This window comes from Ornithorhynchus anatinus, chromosome 14 (genome assembly GCF_004115215.2).
Source record: "Ornithorhynchus anatinus isolate Pmale09 chromosome 14, mOrnAna1.pri.v4, whole genome shotgun sequence".
Taxonomy (NCBI): domain Eukaryota; kingdom Metazoa; phylum Chordata; class Mammalia; order Monotremata; family Ornithorhynchidae; genus Ornithorhynchus; species Ornithorhynchus anatinus.
In genome coordinates, this window is record NC_041741.1 from 10771875 (window position 1) to 10798987 (window position 27113).

General features: G+C 42.7%; 1 long non-coding RNA gene across 1 annotated transcript; it reads right to left on the reverse strand.

Moving 5' to 3' along the window:
* Positions 1 to 4596: 4596 nt before the first annotated feature.
* On the reverse strand, positions 4597 to 22132 carry LOC114816397. The gene is made up of 3 exons (XR_003764165.2): positions 21979 to 22132; positions 8156 to 8192; positions 4597 to 4669 (listed from the first exon to the last, which is right to left on the reverse strand). It is a non-coding gene; the product is annotated as an uncharacterized LOC114816397 (long non-coding RNA).
* Between the last annotated feature and the right edge of the window lie 4981 nt (positions 22133 to 27113).

Below are 27113 nucleotides of genomic sequence, written 5' to 3' on the forward strand. Positions count from 1 at the left end.
TTGAAATTCTAATTAGAAATATCAGTGCCCCAATTCTGGGGGCTCATATAGGTGTTTAATTACTCTCCCTTTTCACCTTATCTCTTCAATTATTTCATACCCTCTCCCTCCTCCTTTCTTGCCATTCTCAAGCAGCTCATGCTCTTCACTTATTCTAAGTGTAGGGCCTTTCTTTACATTGGCATCCACTGACAAGTGATATTTATTATTTTTGATCTTGGAAGAGAATGAATATTAAGTTTCCACGACCCCAAAGATGAAACTCTCCCCACTTGATGTTGGTGGCATGTTCCTGCCTTTATCATCGCTGACATTTCTATAGAACAGACATGTCTTGTGTTCTTTATGATCTCAACGTGATGCCCACAGAATTCTAAACATTTATGTGGGCTGTGGTCTTCATGGGATAATTTACACTTTATTTCAAGCATTATTATCTTGGACAGTTCATGCTTATGATGTCACCACGCCTGAATCAAAAGGAGGTATTCTTTAAGAGCCTAGCCTGAAAAGACTAGGCTGCTTCAGTTTGCAGAAACAAAGGCTGAGAGGAGACATGATTGAAGTCTACAAAGTCAAAAAAATTATGGAGAGAACAAAATTATTGTTCACTCAATCAATCAAGGGTATTTATTAAGTCCTTACTGTGTGCAGAGCACTGTACTAAGCATATGGGAGAGTACAATACAACAGAGTTGGTAGATATATTCCCTGCCCACAACACCAAGATGAAGGGGCACCGGTTGAAGCTTGAAGGTCATAAGCTCAAAAAAACTGAAAAGAAAGATTTTTTCATCCAGTGGGTAGTATGTAGGTAGAAGGTGTTACCTTGGAAAGTCAGGCAAGCAGAGAATATCAGCATTAGTGAATTTAAATAAATTCATGGATGAGCAGGCTAAAATGGATTACTATGGACTTGGTCTTCCTTCTAGTTCCAATTTTAAGTTTATGTCTTCAAGTCTTTATAATTAGACCGTAAGTTCCTCAAGGGCAGAATTTGTGTCATCTTCATTGTACCTACTCAAATGCCTACTATGTGCAGAGCATTGTACTAAGCACTTGGGAGTACAATACAATAGAATTAGCAGACAGGTTCCTTGCCCACAGTGAGCTTACAGACTATTGAGCTTACACTCTCCCAGTCTAGTAAGCATCCAGAACAGTGTTCTGCATACAGTTGGTGTTCAGAACAGTCCTCTGAAAGCAGCAGGTGATTGGTACAGAGCTCAGCACAAAGTAGAAGCTCAATAAATTCTCCTCACTGATAGATTTTTTCTGAACACAGGAGGTGGCTTCCTGCCAACTGGAAGTCCCTCAGCCGGAAATGGACTGCTTGTCACCTAGGAAAAATTGCCGCTACAGTTCCACCTGAGCATGTGGCTATGGGATTCTTGAGTGAAAAAAACAAGGAGACAAGACCAATTAGACTACCGTCTCTCTGTTGTCATCAGGGAATAGGCAGTATAGGTGGCTTTGGGGCCGGGCTGGACTGAATTCAAATTCAAATTCAGACTGTAGGTTTTTTCTGAATCTGCTCCCAGTGACTGCTATAAATCTCAGATCTTAGAGGACAGCTCATGTAACAAATTAGTTGAGCTCCTCAGACACACACACATGCACACAGGCATACAACCACACACTCACACAACATCCTCAGAAACCCCATTTCCCAGAAGCTCCAGCCAGATTGCTCTTGTTGAGAGGGGAAACCAATATTTGTCATTTATTTAGAACTGACAGGGTCCTGCCCTCCTCAAATAGTTGAGCAGGATCCATTTCAGAACACCAGGAGCCCAAACTGAAGCAAAGTCCTTCTGAGGCAAGACCAGGTGGAGTCCAGTCTACCATCACTCATTTCATAAACCTGTCACACGGCAGTGCTGAATGAGACTTGTTTTGACATTAAATTCACATGCCACCTCACTGTATGAACTCTTACTCTGTGTTTGGTAATAACAGACCTGACATCAAGATTTTAAAACACTCAAATATATGTATGTGTGCAATTCAGTAGTAAAATCCATAGTCCCTAAAAATGATTCACTGCCTTTACTGGGGTATTTTTTGGACTTATCAGGGTTAGAATGTCTCTCACGGCATCAGGGAATGCACAGAGGCTGGTAACCCCAGGGCTCCATTTCTAGGACCTAATCAAGTCACTGAATAGCCTGTAACTTAGTTTCTCCTTCCCCAGACACTGCATCTGTACTGCAAATGTCCTTTGGGAATCAATATGGCCTAAGGGAAAGGGCATGGGCCTGGAAGTCAAAGGACCTGAGTTCTAATCCCTGCTCCATCACTCGCCTGTTGGGTGACCTTGGGCAAGTCATTTAACTTCTCTATGCCTCAATTTCTTCATTTTATAATCCAGAGAGTCAGATAAACTGTGAGCTGTGAAATGCACTGTGATACACTCTCCTGATGCCTAAGGAAGCAGTGTGGTTCAGTGGAAAGAGCACGGGCTTGGGAGTCAGAGGTCATGGGTTCTAATCTCAGCTCTGCCACTTGTCTGCTGTGTGACTTTGGGCAAGTCACTTAACTTCTGTGACTCAGTTACCTCATCTGTAAAATGGGGATTAAGACTGTGAGCCCAGCATGGGACAACCTGATTTCCTCCAGGGCTTAGAACAGTGTTTGGCACATAGTAAGCGCTTAGCAAATGCCATCATTTATTATTATTGTTGTTTTACTTATAGATTCAGAAGGCTGATTAGTTCTTTGACAACAGAAAACAGTTAATACAGTTCACAGTTGCCCCTAAGCTGAACCAGGGGAGAAAAAGCACCTGTCTTAATATCTCTTTCCCCTACTGAACCCTAATAAAAGTACTCAGATTTCTGGAGTTGACGATCCTATCATTTTTGTCCAGGGAAGACAAGCTCCTGATAGAGATAGCTGAAACCCAGCCCCAAGGTCATGTTGGGAAACAGTAGAATAGTCTCCTGACTTCTAGATTAGTGTTTTCTGCACGGCCCCCTCCTCCTCTGCTTCTGATTTCAATGAGTCCCTGCATTAGACTTCATAAGCACACGGATGCATTTAGCCTCACTCAGAGCTCAGCCGCAAACTCATTTGCTGGATCCATAAGCACTTGTAAACATTGCTAATGGAGTTTGCTAAATGAATATTATAAGTGCAACCCAAATGAGTTCTCCCTGAGAATTGCAAATCATATGAAAAATAAGAGTGTGTTTGATTCTGTGATTGTATACGTTAACCAGCTCTGGGAGTACCTGGGATGTCATTTAATTCAGGATACTTGCTCTTAGTAAAATATATTATTTTTAGAGTTTTAATTTTGTTTACATCTTTAGAATATGTCATCCTACGATTCTGAAAGTTAATGAATATTTTTTAGCACATGAGTAAATAATAGTATTTACATATGGTGTTTACCAAATCTATTTTACACTTCTGAGTGCTTAGTACAGGGCTCTGTCCACAGTAAATGCTAAATAAATACTTCTGATGAATCAAAAAGAGTCATACTTTGACCACCCTCACTGAGCCAGAATTCTTTTCAAACCACTAGCGTTCACTGTATTTTTATGTATTTGGATGAACGTGATTATGAGATGCATAGCTTTCCATCATTTTCGAAGATGACGCTACTCACCCTGAAATCCTACACCCGAGGGTAGAAAGACTTATGTGCAATCGGTTCACCCTTTCACCAGCTTCTACAGGTAAGGCTAAATCCCTATTACACTAGTGGTTTTGTCTCACATTGGGCCTGTTTCTGTTTAAGTCACTATCTCCTTCTCTCTCTCTCTCTCACACACACACACACACACACCCAATCTATTATTTGAAAGTAATGCTACTGGAAGTAAGATTTCATGAGTTTGTGGGGAAAGACAGGGGGAGCTGATCAGATCACTGTGTAATTAAAAGAATCCCTTCTGAATCAATTCCTTTGCAGAGATCCTTGGTTCCTGAATGCGTAAGACGGAAGATTTGTCTGTAGTTCCCAAAAAGAGAATCCATTTTCATGTGCATATAAAAATCACTCCTAGCTGCCTTATTGCATTTTTTACCCACAGTGCATAGCAAGGTTTACCTTCTCCCACCTGCTGATCCAATATTTCTTCCTTGTTGCTGCCCTCATATAATCAATCATATTTATTGAGTTCTTACTGTGTGCAAAGCATTGTACTAACCCCCTGGGAGAGTACAACAGAACAATATAACAGACACATTCCTTGCTCACACGAGCTTCCCTACCTTATAAACTCTGATCCCCATCTGGACCATGATCCACGTCCTCTATTGTATCACCTGTGTACTTGAGTTCTCACCCCCTAGGCACGCCACTCCCCAACCCCACCGTATTTACATACATATATTTTATCTTTTGAACCTGCTACCCCCTACCTAGTGTCTATCTCACTAGATTGTAAGCTCTTTAATGACAGGGATCATATGCAATTGCACCCTCCTTGGTGCAGAAGAGTGCTCCGTGTTGAATAAATGTGCAATAAATAGTATTGATCGATTGAATTATCTTTTTACCTTTCCCCAGTCCTTAATAGAGTGTTTTTCAGACAGGAAGGGCTTGGCAAATACTTGTCATTATTGGTAATCACAATGACAGAAATCCAAACTTTGGCTAGTTTTTCGTTTGCTCTTCTTTGGAATGTAATATGATGGTCACAGCAGAGGTCCAACTCTGTCCAATCACATGAAAAAGAGGTGTTACTGGGAGAGGAAGCTCTTTGAGGAAATATGACCATCCACCAATGGAACCACACTCCAGGCTCTGAGGTGAAGTTTCTTTGGACCTCCAGCAGAGGATGACTGCAGATGCTTACTTAATTCTTTAATGGACAAACTCCCAATTCTATTCATACTTCTGTCTCCTTCCTTATCCCTGCCCAACTCCTCCCACTAAGCTGATAGGATCCTTTAAGTGTAGGATAAAAATACTCCTTCATAAAGATCTTACGCCACAACCGCAGACTATAGTAATTCAGCTGAACTCTGGGAGAATCTATTCCATTTCTTTTAGGCCCATTTTTGTGATGAGGCGGCCAAAACTCACTACAATAGTCAGAGCAAGGATGGGAGGCTGATTTATATAATGGCATTGTAATATTTTCTATATTATTCTCTCTCCTCTTCGAACTTGTTATTCCCTTATTTTTGGCACTGTTGCACATTGAACAGAGCTCATGATCTTTTCCTTGGAAGGTTACAGCTAATTCAGTATCCATCACAGGGTGTGATTAGCTTAAATTGTTCCCTCTGATGCGCAGGCCTTACACTTGTCTGTTTCAAATTTCATCTGCCATCATATTGCCCAATTACCTAGTTTCGTTAAGTCTTTCTGGAGTTCCTCACAATTCCCCACAGTCCTTCCTAGTCTGAAAAATATCAGGGTGGGGTGTGTGTTTGAAGTGGGGGAGGGTCAATAGAAAATTGCACCCCTCCATCTCATGTTAGAAATGGTTACTAAGTCTACTCAGCAACACATTCTTTCTGGGGCAGTTCTCCACAGTTCCCTACTATTAACCTCATTCTGCACTGGTCAAATGGGCACATCACACTTCTCCAGCCAGAGACCTAGTCAGCCTTTTAGTCCTGAAGGGGCTATTACTTCTAAGTCATAGGAATCAGGGGCTCGAGTGAAATGCCAATGAAAGACAAACCACCCTAGTTGCCTTAACAATGGCTTTCCTGGCACGTACATTTAGGATGCTAGGAGACAGAGTGCATTTTACCTTCCTCAAAGGTGAGCGGAGTTGTCCATCTTTCATTCTGCTCCTTACATTCCCGCCTTCTCTCACTCACTCTGACACCCAGGAAGCCAAGTTGCTGTCCCCTCAGCTTTCATAAAGATTGGGTGACCCCTCAGGCCCCTTTTGATTGATTTGATTGAGAAAATGAATAGGTTTGAACAACAAATGGAATGGTTTTGTGCCAATTCTGGATTTAATTCTGTCCAAGGTGGCCCACTGACATCACTCAAAAATATCGGATTCAGAGTTGTTGGTGACATCACATGCTATATGCCAGGATCACAGCAAAACACAGTGACCTCATGAGGGTCATTTTGCAGAGGTTTCAGTGAGGTAATCCAAATCTCAAAGGTTTCTCTGAGAGGGGCAAGCCATACCCCCAGACTTGCTCAGGAGCTATTGCATCCCCTTCCCAGGTTCCTCTGAAGGCCACTTTCAGGCCCACAGCACTTAGGCACGTATCTTTAAATTATTTTCTTATTAATGTCTGTCTCCCCCTGTAGACTGTAAGCCTGTGATGGGCAGGGAAAGTGTCAGCTAATTTTTCTGTATCGCACTCTCCCAGGAGCTTAATATAGTGCTCTGCAGATAGTATGTGCTCAGTAAATAACACTGATTGATTGATTGCTCAGTGTCAATCTTGGAGGCAGAAGCTGTGGTGGGGGAGGCAGAAGCTGTGGTGGGGGAGGCAGAAGCTGTGGTGGGGGAGGCAGAAGCTGTGGTGGGGGAGGCAGAAGCTGTGGTGGGGGAGGCAGAAGCTGTGGTGGGGGAGGCAAGGAACTTAAGATAGAAAGACCAGACGTGAAGGCACCTGGTGCTGGGTCTGTACAGGACAGGGGACAGAGCTTCTGAAAAACTGACTGTCCTCTCTAATCCTGACTGACCAATCTAATCCTATCTGGTCTTTGAGGCTGACCAGGATATGTGCAGGTGACCCTCTACTAGCAGGCTCTTGGAGAGTTGGAATTGGAGTTGGAATTAAAATAAAAGGAAAGTTTGAGAAATAGCATGGCCTAGTGGATAGAATACGGGCCTGAGAGTCAGAAGGACCTGGGATCCAAACCCAGCTCCGCCACTCAACAACTGTGTGACCTAGGCCAAGTCGTTTAACTTCTCTGTGCCCCATACCTCATCTGTAAAATGGGAATTCATACTGTGAGTCCCATGTTGGACATGGACTGTGTCCATCCGATTAGCTTGCATCTACCCCAGCACTTAGTAAGTGCCTGACACATAAACAACGCATAATGAATACCATTTTAAAAAAAAGTTCAAGACCAAGAAGGTGGATATTTCCAGAAGATTACTTCATGCATGTAAAACCATTTCCTTTTATGGTAGCATATTTCAGTCAGAGATGCTTCATACCATCATACTATCTGATACAGTCTGACAGACACCACATTTGGCCTGCTTCTGACCTTCTAAGGAGTTTTTTTCCTGGTATTTGTTAAGCCCTTACTCTGTGCCAGACTTGATACAAGCTAATTAGGTTGTACACAGTCGATGTCCCATATGGGGCTCTCGGTCTTAATCCCTATTTTGCCAATGAGGTAACTGAGGCACAGACAAGTTAAGTGACTTGCCCAAGGTCACACAAGAGACAAGTGGCAGAAATGAGATTAGTACCCAGATCCTTCTGGATTCTAGGTCTGTGCTCTATCCAGTAGGCTACACTGCTTTCTGTGAGGTCTATCTATGTTGTTTCGTTTCATTCTGTTCACTCATGATCCTGGTTTATAAATTCTCCCAAATTCTCTCATGTCTACAACATGATAGAGTGCTTTGACTCTGTAAACTTGTCCTCTAGCCTGTAAAATCATTATAGGCAGGAAACATGTCTGCTAATTTTGTTGTACTGTGGTCTCCCAAGCACTTGGTATAGTGCTTTACACATAGTAAGTGCTCAATAAACAGCAGTGATTGCGTGACTTTCCTGGTTATCCAGAAATGGGTGAACTGAGTTTTGTCAAAAACTGAACTAGCAGCTAAAATTCTATGTCTTGTATCTCGAAGGAGATTTTTCTAATGAAGACATGAACAATGGTTACTTCTTCCTAAAGCAGAGAAGCAGCCTGAATGAGGATAAAAGTTTGGCAGATGTTGGTGGCTTTTCCTCCGCTGTATATATCAATTTAAGTTTCCACTTTCCAATGCACATTCTGATAGACCCCTGGATTTTGGGACTTTTCCATCCTATTTCCCCTCTGATTTTCCTGCTCTCTAATTTCAGCTCTCTCCACCCATCTTCATTCTTTTGAAATACTTAAACATGAAGCCTAACTCTTAAGAGGTCCCACTTAGGACATTATAATCCAACACCATAAGCAATAATGGAGCAAGCATTCAAAAACTTTTTGTAACATTTCCAGCGAAGACATCATAAAAGAATTATATGGCTGTTAAGTTGAACTTACCATTACCTCCTTCAGGGAGAGGATGACTCTGGTCTGACTAGAAAGAAGAAAACAGATGAATCTACAGTAATTTAATCTGAATAGTCAGATTCAAGAAAGTCTTGTTCATGGAACTCAATTCGTTAAGATTATCTATTTTATGTATTATTCAAGAGGGTTTTACTATAGCATCATAAACTCTACCTTTGAAGATTTTAAGAAACCATTTTCTAATTTTCTTCCCCTTCTTAATTTTTATCTATGTGACTTAAGAGCTGATGGGATAGGGACTATGTCCTACCTGATTAAACTGTATCTACCCCAGCACTTAGAACAGTGTTTGACACATAGTAAGTGCTTAAATGTCATAGATATTATACTGTAAAACTGAATTCAGACTCCAGTACTGTAGAATTTAAAATAATTTGTCAGTAAATGGAACTTTAAACAGAATCCTGTACTAAGCACTTGGAAGAATTCCATACAATAGAGTTGGTAGACATGATCCCTCAGTCCCATTTATTGAACACTTACTGTGTGCAGAGCACTGTACTGAGGACGTGGGAGAGTACAATATAACAGAGTTGGTAGACACAATACCTGCCCTCAATGAGTTTACAGTCTAGTGGGCAGTCCAGTTTACTGTTCCTGCCTTTCCATACCTCCTGCTTCTTCCTTTCATCTGTTCTATTGTTTCCAAAGTCATGAAGGCCTTAATTAAAAAAAAACACCACCACCAACAAACCTGTTTTGTCTACCTTGGTGAGCACAGTTGCAGTTAAGATAAAGTCACCAGAGATAAGTAACAAGATTAAGTGTGTATGAGGAAAGCAAGTGGGCAGAAGAGACATTTCCTGAATATCCCACTGCTCTAAGCAGATCTTAAAAGACAGTTTGAAAAAGAAACAGACCAGTGCAGGTACCCAGAAAATAAACCTAAATTTAATGCATTAATTCCAAATCAAAGAAAACATCCAGTGAAGTACTCATTGAAGCTGTGTTTAATCAACAGTATATCTATCATTCAGAATTCTAATTTAGAACATACTCCTCTCCCCACCAACTGTCAAATTTCATATTTCTAAGATATCATGCATTTAAATAATCTCAAGCAGCCAAGAAATCATCCCAAATTAACATAGACCTTCATTCCTGGACCCCACCCTTCTCCGCTCCATCAGCATTAAAATGAAACCCATCCTTCTCCCTCAAACCATTCCTGTCCTTATTCCATCTCTTTAGATATATTTAATTTGTTCTTTTATGTGTTTTATAAGCCCCTTGTATCTCCTCTTTACCAGGGAGTAGACAGTGTCATTATTTCAAACTCATCCCACCCTAGCCTGCTTGGATTCTGGCATAAAGCTTCCCAGAGCAGCAACAGAGTGAGGGGATAAGCTTTGGAGATCCCCATCTGAATGACAAGCTCCCCAGTTCCAGATGGGGTTCTGGGAAGCAACTACTGAGAAGTGGCTCTGAAACATTACTCCCATCTGCATGGCATCCTTCTCCCCCAAGCATAAGTGTGTCACTAAGTGTTAACCCTGCCCCAAGGAGATCCAATCAATCAATCAACATTTACCAAACACTGACAGTATACACAGCACTGTCCTAAGCACTTTGAAGACTACAATACGAATGAGTAGGTATTTAGGTCCTGAGTGGAATTTTCCACTAGAAAAAAGATTTTCCCAAAAAAAAAGACTCCTTCTCCAGAGGACACCCGGCTATTTACTGACCTCCCCCAGACACACCAGCTGGATGGGTCAAACAGCATTTCCTGTTAAGCATATTTAGAAACTTTTAGAATGCAGACCTGCATGATTGAGAAAGCGACATTTATCAATTTCAGGCCTTGCGTAGTAAGTGTTTCTAGCATTCTTGTGAACACAACATGTTTTCTTAACAGATTCTTCACTGAGAAATATATTTAAAGACTAGAGAGACTGCTCCTGCTCTTAAAAACTCCGAGCCCAGAAATGCGTTCGCTGTCATTGCACAGCTCTGGAAATAGCTGCTGTCAGAGAGCAACATGCCAAGATCCTGTATAAGTGGATGCCGAGTTTCCAGTTGGCTCTGGTAACTATTCTTTCGCGTTGAGAGGGCTTCTTTTGTCCGTGTTCAGAACGGCTTAGGCTCTTGCGGCTCCTCTGTCTTTGTTATGATTTGGAGCAGAAGGCAATTCCAGGTCATTATGAACAGAGCAATTAAGGAAAGCCTGCTACAAACTTCAGCTAAATAAAATGAGCTCAGACCTTCCGCAAGCTCTCAAAGAGGAAATCAGGTATTACCCAGAAGGTCCTTCCCCTCAATGAGGCAAACGTTGAGGCATCACGCCCTCTTCGGAAGCAGCTGAATTCACAACCTAGCTATTCCCGTGGACAATTATCTACTGTGAAATCTAACTCACTGTCAAGGTCATTAGGAGAATAAAGATAGAGCCTCAGAGTAGAACCCCTGTAGACACTCAGCATCTAAAGCTTGAAGCCCTGACCAAATCTAGAAAAAATGATTTGTGAGCATCTGAAACTGAAGCAGGTGGTGTCGGAACTGAGCTTGGGCACTAAAGAATTGAAAACACAGACTAATAAATAGAAAACTGAAGGAGTGAGGAAATCTGTCCTGTAGTCAGAAGACTGATGAAAAACTCTGAATGAGAGAGATCTCAATGCGAAAGAGCATTAAAACATTTCAGGCAAAAGTTTCCAATGTGAAACAAATCTTAACCCCATTTGGGGAACCAGATGAATCAATCAATCCATCAAGGATATTTACTGAGTGCAGAGCACTCTACTAAGAGCTTGGAAGAGTACATGCAATAGAGTTGTTAGACACACTCCCTGGCCTCAAATGGTGCACAGTCTAGCTGGGGAGATAGACACTAAAATAAATGTAAAGCATATCAGTAAACCAGTGATATTTGAGTGCTTACTTTGTGCAGAGCACTGTATTAAACATTTGGAAGGGTACCCACATGATCCTGGGCAAGTCAATTTCTTGTGTTTCCATTTCCTCATCTGCAAAATGGGCATTTAAAACCTGTTCATCCTCTCATTTAGACTGTAAGCTTTATGAGACAGGGACTGTGTCCAACCTTATTATCTTGTATTTATCCTAGCACCTAATTCAGTCCTTAGTACATAGTAGGCATTTAACAAATACCATCACCATCATCCTCATTTTGAAGAGGGTGGGGCTTCCAGGCAGGAAAGGGGAAGTGAGCAAGAGGCCAACGGCAAGAGAGGTAAGATGGAGGTATATGAAGTGTGTAGGCTGAGTTGTAGTGGGAGGTAAGTTAAAGGGGGAGGGGGAGAGCTGATTGAGTGCCTTAAAGTTGCAGAGATAACCAAATAACCAGACACCCAAAGGAGGTTTTCTGAGGAAGCAGCATGGCCTAGTGGAAAGATCACAGGCCTGGGAGTCTGAGACCTTGAGTTCTAATTCCAGCTCTGTGACCTTGGGCAAGTTGCTTAACTTCTCTGTGCCTTAGTTACCTCATTTATAAAAATGAGGATTAAGTCTGTGAGCCCCCATAGGACTGGAATGTGTTCAATCTGATTAGCTTGTATCTTCCCCAGAGCTTAGTACAGTACATGGCACATAATAAGTGCTTAACAGATACCATTTAAATAATAAAAAAAAGAATGGAGAGATATGCGAGAAGCAGCGTGGCTCAGTGAAAAGAGCACAGGCTGGGGAGTCAGAGGTCATGGATTCAAATTCCGACTCTACCACTTGTCAACTGTGTGACTCTGGGCAAGTCACTTCACTTCTCTGTTCCTCATTTATCTCATCTGTAAAATGGGCATTAAGACTGTGAGGCCACACGGGACAACCTGATCACCTTGTATCCTCCCCAGGGCTTAGAACAGTGCTTTGCACATAGTAAGCACTTAACAGATGCCATCATCATTATTATTATGTGCAGAACAGTTTAGAAAAATTAGTTTGGGAATGAAGTGAAGTGACGTAGGGATTGGAGTGAGGCTGGACGCAGGTAGGGACCAAGTGAAAACAACAAGAGTATTACCTAATACAGCAACCTGTTTCCCTGCTATGCTTAAGCAAAAAAATCCCTTCTTTGGTAGGGGGATAAGTGCACAAAACATATAAATATCTGTAAATTATGTATTATAAATTATTTATTTATATCAATGTCTCTCCCCATCCCAGGCTGTAAGTTCAATGTGGGCAGGGAACATGTCTATTAACTGTGTTGTCTATTAACTCTCAAGTACTTAGTACTCTGCACACAGTAAGTTCTCAAATACCACTGATGATGAATATTGTTAGTTATTATTTTGCTATTTATTAAACACTTCCTATATGCCAAGCGCTATACTAAGTGATGGGAAGATACAAGATAATCAGGCTGGACACAGTCTTGTCCCACACATGGCTCACTGTCTAAGTAGGAGAAAGAACAGGTATTGAATCCCTCTTTTTTACAGATGAGGAAACTGAAGCAAAAGGAAGTGAAGAGAATTGCACAAGGTCACACAGCAAGAGGGGCAAGGGGCAGAACCAGGAAGGTGCGGGACAGGAAGGGGCACGGTTGCCTTTCTGATCATCAAGCAGAGTTACCAGGGAGGATTGACAAAATCATCTTATTTCCAGGAAAGCACTGTGCCTCTATAGGCTGTTGCCATAAAAGAGGCCAGGTCCATAAAATAGGACCTGATACCACAAAGCAGAAATGGGATTTTAATTTAGAAACAACAGCAGTTCCAATTCATCGTAATTCAAAGTGTCTATTCGGGGACTGCCTGTGTACAGAAATACTAAGTGTGGCTGTTGGAGTGATACAACCGGAGAAAGTGAAAATTAGATGGGGAATGCCTCCTGGGGGAGGTAGTTATGCCCTGCTTTGGGTTCGGCCGAAGATCCTGCCCACAAGGTCAGACTCCCAGGAGCTCTTTTTGGCAAAAATATTTTAGAATGTTTAAGCTATTGACTTTAACAGGTGAGAATGCAAAAGGTGATTTGGAGCCACTTCAGTAAAATGAGACCTCACCAGGACTGCATTTTGGACAAGGATCTCAAACCCATCCACCCAAATAGCAATGTGGGGAAACAGCTGGGGCCAAAAAGACTTGCTCCCTCCAGACAGTCTTCCTTTCCCAGTGGGCTCAAAAAATTTAATAGAAGGAAAAAAAGGAAGTCAAGTTGAGTGAACTGGAACTGCCCAGAAGAAACCACAAAAACCTCACCTGGAGGAGCCAAGTCTGGGAGAGGCATTCCTGCTTGGACTTGCTGTCCACTGTTAAGAATGTTACACTACAGTGTGTGTCCTCTATACCAGGAACCGCTTAGTCCTTGGAAAAGTCCACAAAAAAGCAAACGTCCATTGGAGACGAAAAGGCAGAGAAATGTAGACTTGGGCCAGTTCAGTGACCCGGTGTGAGCAAGTTCAGAACACTAGGCATTCACCACTACTGCATAGTTTTTCCTGCCTTCAGACCGGATGATCAACATCACATGAACAGAGTAGAACTGGAACCATAATTCAGCCATCATCATCCATTTCTTAGCCCTGAAGTTAGAATAAAATCATCTCTGCTCTCAGAAACATCACTCATTTTCTCTGGCCTGCATTTCTGACTCACAGTTCTAACTGGATCTCTCCCAACCGCCTCACGCCTCCCAGTGTCCTCCTCCTCCCACCACCCCCCCCGACTCTGGCACCACCAGCTGGCTCGTGATCCTGGGACAGGGTGTCGACTGCCAGGCTCTGCGGGATGGGCAGAGTGTGGCTCACTCGTTCCAAAGAGCCGTCCCTGGTTCTGCTGCTAGGAGACTTAGAGACAAACGGCCCTGCTGTTCCTTCGATTAGAAATAAACACAGAGTGACTTTGAAGAATTGTGACAAACATGAAACCAGCCATGAAATCAGGTCTGGCCACAGACTCCTGGGGCCAAGAAAAATCAGGGTGGGCCTAATGATGACGCGCGTATGTTCTGCGTACTTGCGCTTTACTCATTTGGTTCACGCAGAGCTGTACGGTAAGGGAAGAGGGAGAAACTCAGCTACAGTTCTAATCGTGGTACTTATTAAGTGCTCACCGTTGGCTGAACACTGTGATGTGGCATAATCAGATCAGATATAATTCCTGAGCCATAGGAGGCTCACAACCTCAAGGGAGGGAGGACTGAAATTTAATCCCCATTTTACAGAGGAAGAAATTGAGGCACAGAGAAATTAAATGACTGGCCCAAGGTTAAACAGCAGGCAAGGATTAGAACCTGGATTGCCTGCCTCCCAGGCCTGTTCTCTATCTAGAAGGTCATGCTACTCCTCACATCTGGCTGCAGATTCCTGACTGGGTTTGTGCAGCCTAAGAGGTGGAAGAGACAAAGATAACTCAATGGTGATGATGGTATTTGTTAAACACTTACTATGTGCTAAGCACTGTTTTAAGCACTGCAGGAGAAACAAAGTAATCAGGTTGTTTCACATGGGGCTCACATTCTTAATCCCCATTTTACAGGTGAGATAGGCACAGAGAGGTTAAGTGACTTTCCCAAAGTCACACAGCTGACAAGTGGCAGAGCTGGGATCAGAACCCACGATCTCTGACCCTAAACCCATGCTCTTTCCACTAAGCCAGACTAGATCCAGGCTGGCACCTGACAGAATCTCAGGCTCCTGGATACAGCTTCTAGAGATGTGTCTGTTGGGTATGGCTGACAAAAACATCAGTAAAGCCATTTTAGTAAGGTCAGAACAATTACCCATCCATTTTAGGACTCAATGTCCAACAGGGCCACTAGAAAACTTGGGTGAACTTTGGGATAGTTTTCCTCCTGGACAGCCATCCTCAAACTGGGTGGATTATCTAACATCCCTAGATTCCTTCTCACCCACCTTAATTTTTCCTTTTATAACTCATTAGGGAATTTCATTCATGAAACTATATCCAAAACTTTCTTGAACCTACTCACAGCTTGCACAATTAAACAATAATTCTGGTATTTATTAAGTGCTAAGTAGGTACCTATTGCTGGGGTAGAGATAACCAAAATTGATAATTAAATTGAAACTGGCTCACACAAAGTCATTGTCTTAGCCATAGGGAGAGTAGGTATCATATCCCCATTTTACTGATGAGGAAACTGAGATTTAGAAGGGCTAAGTAACTTACCTGAGGTCACATGATAGGCTAGTGGTAAAAATAAGCCCCGAATCCAGTTCTCCTGTCCCTCGGTCCCATGTCTTTCCTCTAGATCTCTCTGCTTCTTTGTTTTCCTATATGACCTCACTACGAGATGCAGCGTGGCTCAGTGGAAAGAACTCGGGCTTGGGAGTCAGAGGTCATGGGTTCTAATTCCAGTTCTGCCACTTGTCGGCTCTGTGACTTTGGGCAAGTCACTTAACTTCTCTGGGCCTCAGTTCCCTCATCTGTAAAGTGGGGATTAGATTGTGAGCCCCATGTGGGATAACTTGATTACCTTGTATCCCCCTCCCAGCACTTAGAACAGTGCTTGGCACATAGTAAGTGCTTAACGAATATCATCATTATAGGAGATAAAGAGGGGAGAAGTCAAAGATTGTGCCACTTCCTAACACTTCTTAGTTGAAGGTCCTAAATGACCACAGACAAAAGGTGGGTAACGGTGGTAATGATTGATGAACCAATGATAGACGCAGTAGAATGTTGGTGGACTTTTGATCACTGCAAACTCTTTACATGTCTATATTTTCCACATAATGAATTGCAGGCAGTAAGGGCAGCAACAGCTCTGAGGTCAGTTGTGGCCAGGAATTTCTGATGCTTGGTGGTGGATATCCGAAAGATATCCAGACCCTGTATCGAGGGGGTGAGTTCATCTTCCTTAGATTAATCTTTCCGTGGACGGGACCAAAACTTTCAAAGAAATGTCATTCAGTTCAAGCAATACACTAGCTGTTTCCCCAGAGGTCTACCTCTACTTGACTTGAGCACTGTCCTCCAAAAGCTTTCTGCCTCAGTTTGCTCTGACTACAATGGATTCATCTTACACACTGCATCCAGAGGCACTGTTTAAAATAACTGGGACACTCTCTATCAGGTCAACCAACCAATCAATGGTATTTATTGAGCATTTGCTGTTTGCAGAGCTCGGTACTGTGGGCTGAGGAGAGAATACAGTAGAGGTGATAGACCCATTCTCTACCCACAAGAAGATCACAGTCTAGGGAGGGGAAACAGAGAGTAGAATAAATTACTGATAAGGGAATGGAGGGTCTCTATCATTGGGTCTTCCTTATCTTGAATTCCTAGTTGTATAAGGAGCCCTGCAGAAGCCTTGATTTCATCGAATCGATGGTGCTCATTGAACGCATACTGGATGCAGAATACTATACTGAGTGCTTGAGACACTCAATGCCCACCCTTCAGGAGCTTACAATCTAGTGCTTGAGACAGACATTAAAATAAAACTATGTAGGGGGAAGCAGCAGAGCTATAATAATATGTATATAAGTGCATGCGTGCTCTAGATTGAAAGCCCCTTATAGAAAAGGAACATGTCTACCAATTCTGTTAAATTGCATTCTCCCCAGTGCTTAATATAGTGCTCTGCACACATTAAGTGCTCAGTAAATAAGACTGATTGATTGGACTGCTATGGGAGAGCAGTGGGGTGAATATCAAAGTGCTTAGGGACTTGGACCTAAGTGCATAGGCAACACAGAAGGGAGGAAGGAAATGAGAGAAGTCTTCCTGGAGGTGGGATTGGAGTAGGGCTTTCAAAGTGGAGAGAATGGTGGTTTGTCAGTTATGAAGGGGGAGGGAGTTTCTAGCAGAAGAGAAAACGAGCAAGGGGTTGAAGACGAGAGAGGAGATCAAAGTGTACGATGCAGAGTCTGAAAAAACGGCTTCAGTTTTAAGACCTGAATACTACAATATGAGTTTCTGTAATGCAAGGTTTTTCAGAAATACAACCCCTGCATTATAAGAGAAGTACTCCTCCCTTGGCCCTGATGTCCATGACCTTGAACAATGACTTTACCCATCCAGTCTCTTCCTTGGCTATTAGAGTCTAACCTGAAAATCTTATAAGATTCAAGAAAATAATGAAGTCTAGAGAACTGTATGTAACAGCTGTACCACCCTAACAGCTACATTGTGTAGGAGTGTGCACACGTAAGAACAGACCAATTTGGCCTCGCTTTAAGACATGCCATGTTGTTTATCTCAGTGGCCCTGCTATTTTTTCATCTTAATGCAAGGAATTATTCCCTCTGCCAGATCCCAAGCCGATGCCTTTGCCTCAGCTTTACCGGCCCGCTCTGTCAATCTTCCTCGGTTGTGGCAAACATATCAACCTTTGAGTGTTTTCAAAAGCACCATATGTCCTACAGAAGAGCATCTGAATTACTCAGCATCACAGAGTATGTGGTTCATCATAACATATTACTAAGAGAGACAGAAAAAGAGAACACTGTGTGATCATAAACCACCAGGAACTCAAGGGCTCTTGTCACTCCATTCCTTGCATTTCCCAAGATTGCACCTTTTCCAACTAAATTAGCTTCAGGTAAGAGTGTGGATGGGCCAGAATTTGAAACCTAAGGGAGTAGCCATTCTGCTTATTTGCTTTTGTGGTTTTAAGCCCTCAAAGAAAACATATCTTCCCTTCAGAGAGAAAGTGAAGAGCGATTCACTTTTTTGGCTTGTTAGTTCTGGTATTTATTAAGCTCTAAGTGTCAAGCACTGAGTTTAACACTGGGATAGATACAAGATGAATCAAGTCAGACATTCTCCCTCCCACATGGAGTTACCTTCAGTTATGGAGTTTCCTTCCAACCAATCCTCAGGCCAAAATGCAGTGGCTGCTTCTGCCTCACCCTCCCATCTTCCCTGAGTGCCTGGCCATCCCTTAGCTACTGGCCCAAACTCCAATAGCTCCTTCAGGCATGGGCAAAATCACCAGCTAAGTGCTAATAGAAGGCAAAATTAGGTGCCTCTGCAGTTGACCTCAATGATCCCACAGCGGCACCAGCCTTCTCTCCTTCTGCACATATAGTCCTTCGAGAACTTCATCACCATTTGGCCTTCCTAACACAGGTCAGAAGACCTGGCTTCTAACTCAGTTCTGCCACTTACCTGCTGCATAACTGTAGGCAAGTCACTTCACTTTGCCTCAATTCCTCATCTGCAAGATGGGGATAAATACCAGTTCTCCCTCCCTTGGACTTTGAGCCCCATATGGGATCAACATGATTATCTTCATTCTAACTCCAGTACTTAGAATGGTATTTGGCACATAGTAAGCTCTAAACAAATACCATGATTATTATTGTCATCATATTTTCATTCACTTAATTCACTCTCAGGCCAACTGAAAATCTGTGTCCTCTTTTTGTACAAATCCTGGGATCTACCAACCTCCCAAAATGGCTTTGTGGTTCAGTAGTTTTATTTTCTGGAAGCACTTTGCTGAGTTGAGAAAAACTTCATTTTTAAGAAAACAAAAGAATTGAGCTCTTCACTAGAAAAGAGTTATGATGTTCCACTTCAGCCCTGGTTATTTTATGATTATTTATGCTTTTGAGGGTTCTTTTTTTTTTTTAAGAAAGGCAATCACTTCTTTCCAACAGTGTTAATACTCTAGTTTTTAAAGTTTCCTGATTTGATATTTCAGGGTTAAGAAGGAGACCTGGATGACAAGAGGAAATGCTGAGAGGAAATTGGTTGCACTGAACTTAATCGGTCTTAGGACTGAAGCTGTGATTACATTTTTTTCTCAGTGTGATTCAGGCATATAAATGTTTGGTTTACTTAGTCCCTTAATTCGATATGAAGCTGAACTAGGCCAAAATTGACAGGGCAATGTAATCTTTCATTAATTTAACTCACACTTGGTTGCTAATTGAACATTTTATTAACTAGCCTAAGTGGACTCTAGACCACATAAAAGGGTCATTTAACAAAAGCCCTTTTTCAAATCATTTTTGGCCATGTTGTAATTTCCCCAACTTGCCTCCTAGGTAGAGGTTTGAAAATCGTGGTTTTAGTTTCTATTAGTGTCAACACAATGTAAGTAAGGTTCATTATGAAACTCTCTGGGGATTGCTAAAAAGTGATTACATTCTCTCCGTAATCTTCCACAAGGAACTCTTCAGAAGATAATTCTGAGAGCTGAGATGGGGAGCATCTGGCTGAGGGAAACTACCTCCTTGCTTTATTTTTTGATCTTTCCTGGTAGCACCAAAAGAAAATACCAAAATTGGTTATCCTTTTCCTTCAAAAAATTGGAGAATTGAAAGAGAAGCAGAAAGTCAGCACCTTCACTAGGAGAGCAGGCTAATTCCTTGAGCTTGGCTCAAACAACAGTATCTACTTAGGACCCTACTGTTATTATTATTGTATTAAAGTGCTTTCTAAGTATCAAGCAGTGTTCTAAGCACTGGGGTGACTACAAGTTAATCAGGTTGGACACAGTCTCTGTCCCTCATAGGGCTCACAGTCTGAGGGAGAACAGGTATTTAATCCCCATTCTACAGTTGAGGAAACTGAGGCACAAAGAAGTGACTTGCCCAAGGTCACATAGCAATCAATTGGCAGAATCAGTATCCAGGTCATCTGACTCCCAAGCCTGTGCTTTACTGGCTGTGCTGCTTCTCCAGCCAAACACGATACTAAGTGATCCCTCCCCTAAAGGAACTTACATTCTAGTGGCCCATATCTGGCCAATGTACTCTTCATATCGGCAGTGGCTTCTTGCTATGTTTGTGCAGATGCCACCATCCACACTTTCATCCTTCCTATCCTCTGCCCCGACCGAGACATAGGAAATGACTCCTCTCTCATCCCACTCCTCACTTTCAGGGATTTCTGCAACAAGAGAGACAAAATACCCCATCTCTCCTTGATTGAGGTAAAATGGAAAGGCCCTGTGACCATCCTGGCTCACCTGACCCGCTGGCCTAAGATGTGGAGGGAGGGGAGGCAGAGGACAGGGTACCTGTATGAGTCTGTATGAAAATAGAATTACTACTTTTCCCATAAAGACTCCATGGACAGAACTGAGAATTTAACCTTCTCTCCAGTGCAGGGTCTCTGGTTCATATTGTGTCCTGCAACTGGATCCCAGTGAACATTCAAATTCATTCATTCAGTTGTGACTGCTTACTGTGTGCAGAGCACTGTACTAAGTGCTTGGAGTGTACATTTCGGCAACAGATAGAGACGATCCCCACCCAACAACAGGCTCACAGTCTAAAACTGGCTCCAGTCAGAAGTGGAGTATTTTTAGAGCCATGGAGTGGCACCCTAACCCCCTCAGGTCGAGACTAATTTGTGGAATGAATGAAAGTGGATTAAGAGCTACCTCCAGAGTTTTGATGCAGGCTTGAATTTCAGGTCATCTGGCATCAGAGTGGCCACATCCATATGGGAAATATGACAGGAAGGAAGTGCAAAGGTCTAACAGATTTTGTGCTGGTTGCTGCCAGGGTTGAGGAGACAGGGGAAATACGCAAGATGGACTGGTTCACCCAGTGCCACTGGGACCTCAGAAATGGGCTTCTGCCCAAAAGAGGAGAACACCAGACAGTGTTGCTGAGCGTGACCCAAGGAGGTGAATGCAAAAACCCTTGGAGTCAGGCAACCTGGCTTGAGTCATGTTGGCCCCAGGGACTCCCAAACAGCAGTTCATACCACTGAGTCTGGACAAGTGTCCTGAGGAGCTACAATGAAGAGGTGATTGATACAATTGCAGTTAGATTCTCTAGTCTCCACCCCTGAAGGAATTCTGGACTTGACAGGGAGTTTCAGTCACTTTTGAGGAGGGACTAGCTAACATCAGTGGCTAGCTTTAGACCTGGGATTAAAGACTCCCTAGTGGAATCAGCCTACAGCACTCCAAGATTTCCCCAGTAGTCTGTTGTCATCATACCATGATTGTCATGTTTGGAACCCCTGAGAGGCACAGAAGTACCTGGCCCAGGCTGGTCCTCCATTAAAGAAGGGAGAGAGCCCTGCCCCCTCCCCCCAATTCCACCCCTCCATGGCCCCCAAGAGGCTGTTACCTGGTCAGCCTTTCCCTTCTTGCATGTTTGCTGCCCCGCCTATTTTGCCTCCAGAGGCCAAGACCCCTGCATTGAAACACAAAGCCAAAGAGCTCATTCACTCTTTGGTTTTCCTCCCCATTCCTGCCTTCAACAATGGGCATAGCTGAAGGTCTGTTTACTCCAAGGCTTATTTCCCCTTTATCTTTGCTGTCCCAGGATGTCAGAGGCTGTGAATTCAATATTGATTTTATAAAGTACTTTCACTGAAACATGTCACTTCCGATTAGCTTCAACCCTACGGAAGCTCAAGCACTGAGCCGCTCTTGCACGCAACGAGGTCCCCGGCTCTCAAACTCCTTACTGAGACAATGCTTTATTTATGAGCATGACAGAGCCCCTCATAGCCCCCCAGCCATCCACCCCACCACATCTTGTGAACACAGTGCCAACATCTTGGGTACCTATTAAGCTCAAGAATGTAAGTGGATCAGCCAGACGTATCACTGGCTGCCAAGTAAACAGACAGGGGTTTATAGATTACGTTAAACCCTCATGGCTGGAAGATGAAAGACTGATCTTTACAATCCAGCACCTCCAATCAGCCCTGCCCAGCCCTCTTACTCACTAATCACCACTCACTGCTGCAGTCAGAATCCTAGTCACCCTAGTGGCTTGCTCACCTAGGAGGCCAGAAAGTCACCAAACTTGTTGCCTACTAGGATACTAGGACAGGGTCTTCAGTTCCATTTCCCCCCTCCAACTCAAACACTCCCATTCCTCTTTCCTAGCTTGGTGTCCCCAAAGAAACTCACCACCGTGGACTCTGGAAAGCAGAACAGCCACTTACCTTCATCCATCTCAGTCCTTATCAAAAAAAGGGGAAAGATAATGTAAGTTTCCTTTCTCTTCTCCAGTATCTTCTCTACTGCTCTAGGATTCATCCTTCCCCTAGGAAATAAATTTCCAATACCCTTTCCAGGTTCAGGATTTTATAGTATGGGAGGAGGTGAGATGAACTCTTCCCCGCTTAGGCCGAGGAGTTCTGGGAGTCACCAGGGGGTTTGCAGATTGAGCAAATCGTGCCTGTAGACCTCCTGCCACTAATGGGAGGTTTAACCTCTTTAGGGCTGTTCTGAACAAGAAGGAGCAGCTGTGCAGTCAGGACAAGCTCAGAACTCCAACCTACCCCAGAGGCTGTTCCCTGGAGTTTCTTTGGATATTGCAAGCCTCGTGGTAGCCCTAGTCTCAATTGATTTGGAGCTGATGGACACCTATTAAAGCAGTGGGTGACCACTCACATGTTGATTCAACAACTAATGTAGGATGAAACCCTGGGAACCAGGAAATAGTCTGCACCTGTCACAGTAGTGAATTTCAAATAACTGCATCCTTTTGTTTCAAGAATAGATGGTCTCCAGCTTGGATCTGAATGGTTGGAGGCTTCAAACAGTTTTGAGACTCCATGCAATCTAAATAGCTATGTTCACGATGCTGAAGTGACTTAAAATGATTTGTTTTTAAACTAAGATGCTTAATGGGCAATTGAGTAAATGCAGTAATCAATTCTCATTCGATAATGACCTTTGCTAAGGACTTGCAGTGAAGACCACAGTTGTAATATTAAGTGCTTTGGAGATGATTTGGTTATTAATACTGACACGGTTCCTGGGTCACAAGGGTTTGAAGGGATAAGAACGGATCCAGAGAGAAAATTTATCATGAATAACAATAGGCTGAGTTGAGCTATCCGTAAGGTAACAAGAGTCAAAACCACAGCTGTTCATTCTGAAGAGAGAATCCAGTACTCTACTGCCTTCCATAAGACAGGGTAGTTGAGGTTGGTTTTTTTAATGGTATTTGTTAAGTACTTATCATGTGCCAGACACTGTACTAGGCACTGGGGTGGATACAAGATAATCAGGTTGGACACAGTCCAAGTCCCAGGTGGAGCTCACAGATTAAATTCCCATTTTACAGATTAAGCAACTGAGGCACAGAGAATTTAAGTGATTTGCCTGAGATCACACAGCAGACAAATGGCAGAGATGGGATTAGGGAGCTGAGATTTCCATTAGGCCATGCTGGTTCTGCAGAAGGAGGAACTTCTGCTCCAGTGCATTCGGTGGGATGGAGGGGCTGTTCCAGTCATCAGCTCTCTCTCCACAACCTATCATCGCACCTTTCCCTCTCCAACCCAGCTGGCACACTTCACTGCCCCAAACTAACTCGCTCACAGTACCTCGCACTCATTTCTCTCTCCATGAACCTTTTGCTCAAGCCCTGCCTCCCACCTGAAACTCCATCTCCCTTCACACCCTGCAGACCTCTGCTCTTCCCATCTTCAAAGCCCTTCTTAAATCAAATCTCCAGGCAGCTTTCCCTAATTCATCTCTCATCTCTCTACTCTATTTCTGCTACTATTGCCCTCATGCATAACCTAAGCATCTGGGAAGTCACTCCCACTGTCCCTGTGTCACTTATATATATATCTCTAATCTCTACTACTTCCCCCTGCCTGCATTATATTTTAGTATCTGTCTCTTGGGATAGATTGCAAAATCCTTGGGAGTAGGGATTGTGCCTTACTAACTCTATTGTGCTTAGTACATTGTTATGCACATAGTAAGTGCTCAACAAATACTACTGATTGACTGATTGATTGATTGTTGTGGGGAAACAAGAGAGAGCATTGGGAGAGAAAGGAGTTAGCCAGAGGTGAAGCCCAGCCATTCCTGTAGGGTGTCTGAACTAGAACTTTATTTGGGGTAGAGCTGGAGAAATGGTTTATTAAGAAGTGGATATCAGATGCCCAGAAGCCAGTCATCCATTCATTCATTCAATCGTATTTATTGGGCACTTACTGTTATATTGTACTGAGGACAATGAAACAATAAGCAGACACATTCCCTGCCCTCAGTGAGCCTACAGTCTAGGGCACTCCAGCCTGCCAGTCTCAACTGCTCTCCTAGGAAGTGACTGCATATATCTTAGGTCAAGGAATGATCCCAACTGTAATTATCGGTTGCTTCTAGTATTCATTCATTCTCCACCTTCTCCCTAAAGGGTAGGAGGAAAAGTGATCAGTAAGCTAGAAACAAGGGTGAGACTCAAGCATTTTAGCAAATCCACAATGAGTTCTGAGCCATTAAAAATGGGAATTTGACCCTGATTCTAAAGCCAGGTCCTTCACTCTGCCATAATAGTTTTAGACCATTAGTATTTGCTACAGTGGACACTAAAAGTAGCCCATCCGCGAAAGCTGTATTATCTGTGCTAATGCTCAGATTGCAGCACTAACACATTTCGGTGTGTTGCCTTGTTTTGAACAGTCTAATTGAATCAGTACCCACATAGTGGCTCGGCAAAGAAGCCAGCAATACTGTTTTGGTGGTCTATTTCTTTTTTATTAATTGAGATGCAACTGTTACTGCTGTGACATATATGTCACACTTCCCAATGCCCAGATATAAAAATACTTTTAATTAGCCTTAAATGAAAATGTACACACACCATCGCTAATAGCCACAGAATTTTCATCGAAGTTTGCATCAGGGAATGATAAATACTGCTTTAATACCAGTTTGGAAGCTACCTCTTATTAACTGAGATAAAACCATTAGTGGCATGCATTGCACTGACACTGTGCCAGTTTCCCAAACCCAGTTGTAAAAATACTTTTAATTAGCTATAAATGGAAATGTACACACAATATTTCTAGTAGCCATTGTAGCTGCATCAAAGTTCACCTCAAAATAGAGTAGATGGTTGTGGTGGGAGCTTTCTCTGTCTTATTACAGAAATTTGTATTTTGGAGATGCTTGGAAAATGTATCCTAATTTTCTAGGGAGATCCTGGCTTCCTATAGGTACATTTCTGTCAGGCTCTGCTTGTGTTGTCACTTACTATTGAGTGAACTTCATGACTCCTGCTTTAGCCAAATATTTTAAGAGCTAATAAGTGAATACTCTGGAAAGGCATTGATAAATAATAATGATGGCATTTGTTAAGCACTTACTATGCGTGTTGTAAGCACTGAATTAGCTTCGTCACTGATTTTTGTCAAGTTCATCTTCTGCCAGGGAACCGGGGCTGTTGTTTAATGATGCCCCCACTTGCATGGGCTGGATTTGGCCTTATAAGCCCCAATTTCTGTAAAATTTGATGAGACAACAATGAGGCTTATATCTTTAATCCTCTCCAGGTTGTCTGTAACAGAAATTCTAAGTTTCCAGTGCTTGCTAATCTGTGTGGTTTTTAGAAAGGAACACCTGGAATGCCACCTTAATATGCTTAGAGTTATCTTCCTTTACATTTTATTTGTGTGCATCTATACTCTCATTCTTAATCATGGTGTGTCTGTCAATTTAAGCTTATTGATCCTCTATAAGAATGAAAGTTCCTTGAAGGCTTTCAATTATATCTCTTACTTCTCTTGAATGTTTCCCAAACACCTATTTTACTGCTCTGAACTGAGGGTTTACTTAGCACATTCTAGGCACCCAGCATAGTACTAAGGATACATGTTCGACAGTACTGGTGACAATAATACTGATTTTAGCCCCTACACCTTTAACTTTTCCCAGGAATGCAACAGATCAATCCTTAAGGTCATGCCAGTTTGTGTATAAAGTACGTCTTTCTCAATCAGTGTATATTTAGGAGTTAATACAGGAATTTTTGCATCATTAGGCCTGCATAATTCCAGTAGGTCTATCACCAGGAGGTTCATAGACACTACTCTCTGCCCTGGCATTTCTAAGTAATTTCTTCTTTGTTTCAGTAGGGGCTTTTTTTGGTATTCTGCTGCCTTGCACAAGTGGCAGAGAAGGGATTCAGGTTGTATTGCTGTCTTCCCTTTGTGGAGTTGAAGGAAAACCAAGTTAACAGCAAAATCACCAGTGAAAGAATCACTTTGTCTCTAGGGGAAGTGTCCTACGAGAATTTGTGCGCTTTCTGTTTCTTTCCTCATTAAATTGGATTCTACATTTCACTCATGGCTTAAAACCTTTTTTAATGAAAAATTCTAATCCCAGATAATCGTGCCAATAAGCATTTCTTTCTGTTCAAAGGGGAAACAGTGTTATATTTTAATGCATACCTCTACCAGGTGGTATTGAAAGTGTTCCACCAGCTTTAAATCCGATTAGTGCAATTGTTGCAGATTGAAGTGAAGTTAAAGTTACCTTTGATTGGGCTGAATTTAAAAGGACTGACTCATTTGCTATAAAGACTTCAATATTGCACTGAGGGGCCAAAGTCAATAGGTGCATCACTACCCTTAGTTAGATAAACCTGCAACCAAGAGGCCTAGCTGACTCAGAATCTAGGTCTTGGTCATGGTGTTCTCAGGGATCTCACTGTTGCAGGCTTTAGGCAAGAGGAATCCATTTTGGATAGTCACGCATGGCCCACACCTATGCAAAGCTTTCTGCAGCCAACATTTTGCATTTACATCTGTGGGTGGAAAAGCTGAAGATGCAAAATTTTCAAAACAGTGCTCTTTCCCTTAGTCTCCCTTTTAAAAAAAGACTCAAGATGGGGGTGGAGAGAAATATTTGGGGCAGGGATTTTGTCTGTTATACTGTTGTGTTGTACTCTCCCAAGTGCTTAGTACAGTGATCTGCATGCAGTAAGTACTCAATAAATACTACTGATTGACTGATTGCTTGGGCCATGCCATGGCCACACATGAATTTGGTGAGCCCTTTATCTTAGAGCATTATGGATTTGAAAAGAATGGAAATGGGATGAGAGGAGCAGAGTGGCGAAGAGGACAAAGGCATTGAAGCATTTAGTGTAAGAGAACACAGGGCTCATAGTGAAGAAATTGGCAAGCTTCCTCTCCCACCCAGCATTGCCCCTCATGAGCTTCAGCTTGGGCTCAAATGTGGGGGTACACCCTCCTGTTTCAGTAGTAGTATTTACTGTGGTCCCCTGGATGTTATGCACCATGCCAATCAATCAATTAATCAATCATTGGTA